This window comes from Castor canadensis, chromosome 3 (assembly GCF_047511655.1).
Source record: "Castor canadensis chromosome 3, mCasCan1.hap1v2, whole genome shotgun sequence".
In the NCBI taxonomy this organism is placed as follows: domain Eukaryota; kingdom Metazoa; phylum Chordata; class Mammalia; order Rodentia; family Castoridae; genus Castor; species Castor canadensis.
This window is the reverse complement of record NC_133388.1, coordinates 44463783-44468155: the sequence shown is the minus strand read 5'-3', so window position 1 is coordinate 44468155 and position 4373 is coordinate 44463783. Positions and strand designations below refer to the sequence as shown.

The following is a 4373-nucleotide window of genomic DNA, read 5'->3' as shown; positions in this document are numbered from 1 at the left end:
CTCTTTACCCCGCCTTCTCCATCTCCCAGGTGGCCTTCACTCCTGTAATTCTAGCTCCCTCATGTATCCAGAATCTTCCTTCTCTTTCAGGGCCACTTCCCAAGGACGGTCCTCATTTGTACCTGATCTGATTTTCTGGCCTCCTGGGTTGAACTCCTCTCCTCTAATCTCAACCCTGCCAGCCTAGCAACCCTTTCCTGGAGTGAATTTGTCTTTACCCTCCTTCCCCACGCGTCCCCGCTCTACTTAAAACCCTCAAGGGCTCCCTATGCAAACAGGGTCAAGTCAAAATTCTTGAGCCCAGCACATGAACTATTTCCTAGAGCCCTACCACTGCCCACCTCTCTAGTTCCCCAGCCTTTAACTCTTGAATCTTGTCAAATACTCTTACACTTCACGTGGCTTAGGCTTCTGACCGCTTTGGCTCCTTTGCTAACACGGCCACTCCTTCTACCCAAAGTGTTCTTTCTCTTGTTAGCCTTGGCAGTGAGTTTTCACTTTCTCCCAAATGAAACCTTCCCCGTGCTCCCTTTATTCCCCTTCCTCCCAAGAAGAAATCAATTGCCTTATGTCCATATCTCAGCAATTGCATTTTGTACCATTTATTTCTGTACAATTTTGTTTTTCTTTGATGAGATTGTAAGCTCTCTGAAGTCAAGGGCTGCACTGTTCTTCTGGCATCCCTGTGTCTAACATGGAAACATGAAATAGAAATAGTTCATTTTATGAGCTGAAATAGAAGTGTGTGCATAATGGCTGCTCATTGCCACAGACCAGATCATGCGTGCCGTTGGGCATGTATTACTTGATTTGTTTTTACCAGATGATATTACATGAGACAAGCATTTCTAAACAATGGGAAGAAAGTGATCATGGGTTTCAGGCATGCATGCAAGACATGGAGGAGTCCATAAAAGGTTCAGTCTTTCTGAGTACCTTGGCATCCCCAGCAGCTGGAAAGGTACTCAGAGTCCAAAGCAGTTCCAGGCCTGCAGACTGTGTGTCTACAGGTGCCAAGGTTATCTCAGGACGAAGGTCACGCCAGTTCTTCTGGCTGCTGTCTTCTTTCTCCACGAAGAGGTGCCAACTGGGACTTCTTCCTCACCTTTGTAAGGGAAAGGGGAGAAGGCAGACAGGTATAAGATCTACTCAGGAGATTGGGTACCAACTGTGCGTGTCATCCATCTGTGATACATTGAATGGGCCAGTGCCACAGACACAAACATTAGCGAAATGCAACCTTGACCCTTGAAAGATTCGTGTGCAACTTGGAAGGTAGGGAAGTGAACCAACAGGAAGAATACAAAAGCACACATAACAAGATAGAGTCAAAAATCAAAGGGTCACTCTTTTGATCTAAGGACATTTCATCTTGAAGGATGTTTGGGGGAAAACTATCTCTGACAAGGCTTGTTTACTAAAAGAACTACCTGGTATACCATGCAGTGTATAATTCAAGGAAGCAGGAGCCTGGACAGTGGTTTGCTCAGAGCACATACTGGTTGCCTGCATGGGACTGTGACTCTGAGAATAGTTCTCATGATACTCAACTGCTCTGACCCTGTGGCTTTCTCTGTCATTGTGCTGGCTTTTCTGTCATTGTGCTGGCTTTTCTATCACAGCATGACCTTAGTGACATGCTAGCTTTGTATAGAGCTAATCAAACTCACAGAGCACCAGGAGGCAAGGGCAGGAAGCAGGAAGGAGAGCTGGGGTCTCCTATAAGCACTGAGCCTTTGGTGATGGCCAGCACCTGGCTGTAACTAGACCAAACTTTTACATCATGGGCCCTCTGGAACTTTTAAGTCTTCTAATCATTAAAACACACACAAATAAAATTTGACTTTTAAGAAAAAAAACTCAGATGATCAGAGCATGCTGAGTCTGAACAGCCCCTGCCTTCTTCCCATGCTTATCCTCCCTGCATGGCCCAAGGCTGTGCATCGTCCTATGGTGGGTAGGGTTTTTCCCTCTTGCTCATTGACCATCTCTCTGCCTGGACTGCCCTTCCCCTTGTTCTGTGCCAGCCACCTGCTTTCATCCTCCAGTTTCTGCTGAAAAGTCCTTTCTTCAATGCGACCTTCATCTGTTGCCTGCTCAGAGGGTCTTCTCCACTGTAATCCTTATAATTTGCTCCTAGCTTTTCATTTACCTCCTTACTGAACAAGACCATCTTATTTATTTAAATTTAATTCTCGAATCCACAAGACAGTAAGCCCCATGAGGTCAGGGATTTCACCAAAAGCATCTGCGACAGGCAGGGCTTAATTATCATTTCTTAAACAAATAAAGGAAAGCAGGGCTCTTATTGGTTCTCTGGCATTGGTGACTTGAGGTAGGGTAGAGATGTCATGGAGGGTCTCCAGAGAAAGGTCACTGGAGTAAGGCCTTTTAGCATATTAAGTTAGACGAGCCAGTGCAGTGTATGAGCAGGGATGTAATTCTGATGAGAGCAAAGGGTTGGAGGCAGGGATATGTGCAGCTCACCTCAGGGGGCAGGGTAAAGGGGAACACCTGCTATCCCTCACTATGACAGATGGGATAAGGTAAGCTATTAAAAGTCCACTTTGACACATGTACCCCTTGGGCATGCTCACCTGGTCTAAACAAATTCAGCACAAGATGAACAATCAGAACTCAGAGAATTGGTCTTGAGGGACCTCACAAGGACTGCAAGGACACTCAGATGACCTCAGATGATTCTAAACCTGGGAAAAATACTCCAGCAAGCCTGAGTTATCTGATCATGAGACTCAACTCCTGACTGGCTGCTCAGGAAGAGCTGGCCAAGGACATTCGAGCTATGCCAAGTCACCGGGACAAGATCCCAGGGGCAGCAGTCCACTGCTGCTCTCTACCCCATGACACCCAAGGGAAAATGCACAGAATGAGCTATGTCCATGAGCTGGCAGACACCTGCTCAGCCCTTGGGGCAGTGCACAGCCTCTGCTGCCAGTGAAACGGCCAGCACCAACATAGGGCAGTGCACAGGTCTGCGCTGGCACGGTCCTGGTGACTCAGGACACCCAGGCTCACCATCACGGTGATTTAGGGTAGGAGTTCCAGCCTCACCCGGAAAAGTCTTTCCCTTCCAGTGACTGATGGAGCCAGAGGGAACCAGTCATTTTTATCTTCTCTGTCTCCCTCTTCCTCAAAGAACAAATGGGCTTCACATCACCGTGAGCATTCTGAGCTGCAATGACAAAGACAAAGAGGTTCCACTTGTCCCGCTCCTCATGCACCTTTTGTCAAGAGATGACAGCTGTTGGCCAGTGGCCACTTCCATTTTTCTGGCACCTTCAGCTCTTTATGTGGTGTCTGGGCCACAATACCAGAGCCAATTCTCTCGCTATGGCTTTGCTGGTTGTCCATATATATTGCCCCTTGAGAATAGGCTGGCTCCACACTACAAAGTCAGTTTCCTTTCCTTCCTTCCTTCTTTCCCTCCTCCCTCCCTCCTTCCTCCCCCTCCCCCCCTCTGTCCCTCCCTCCCTCCCTTTCTTCCTTCTCCTCCTTTATTCCCGCCCTCCTTTTCCTCTATCCCTCCTTCCTTCTTTTCCTCCCTCCCTCCCTCCCTCCCACCTTCCTTCTTTCCTTCCTTCTTCCACACAACCTTTAAATCTTACCTTGATTTCTTGACATGAGACTCTTGAGAGTAGAGTTTCCTACCACAGAGTGGAACAGTCATAAAGTCACAGGTGCCCTGAATCCACTTGTTTGTTTTGTACAGTGAATGGGCCTTGAGTTTTTGCAAAGTCATTTCTTTGTGCCAATAAGTCAAAAAGGAAACAAGAAAATGGACAGCTGCCTCTTTGTTGTTCTTCAGTTCAGGTGCCCCTACATTGCCATGTGCAACATCACATGTTGGGAGATGGCAGGGCACAGCCAAGACCAAAGAGGAGGTTGGTTGGGAAGTGCAACCCAGCTTGGAAGCAGGAGCTCTTTAGCAAAGAGCTCTCACTCAAAGTCCTAAGAAGTACTCAGTGCATGGTGAGCTCATGCACTGGAGAGCCATGCACTGGTGACAGGGAGAAAGAGTGGACACTTCCACAACAATGCTACTCTCGCCCATGGTAGCCCCTCTGCATTCTGCTCAGGAGAAATGATATAAGCTGGGCTGTTTGTGTTTCAGCTCCAAATCTGGCAGCTGGCAGCAGGAAGAGATGTTGGGTTCCCAGATGCCAGGGAATCTTCTCTGAGTTTCCAGGCTGCTGCCTGTGGCTGCCATCTCTCTGGTCTCTGGTGGCCTCCATGGCCTGCCTGTGCACACGTCTGCACTGAGACTTTGGAGGCTTTGGGCGTCGCCGGGTGTGAGGAGGAGCCCGCAGGGCCTGTGTCAGCCGTTATGGGTCATTAGAACATCATGTCACCAC

General features: G+C 48.3%; 1 long non-coding RNA gene across 1 annotated transcript; it reads right to left on the bottom strand.

Moving 5' to 3' along the window:
* Nucleotides 1-897: 897 nt before the first annotated feature.
* LOC141421283 (uncharacterized) lies at nt 898-3850 on the bottom strand. Its single transcript, XR_012445890.1, has 3 exons — nt 3627-3850; nt 3073-3193; nt 898-1105 (listed from the first exon to the last, which is right to left on the bottom strand). It is a non-coding gene; the product is annotated as an uncharacterized lncRNA (long non-coding RNA).
* Nucleotides 3851-4373: the final 523 nt, after the last annotated feature.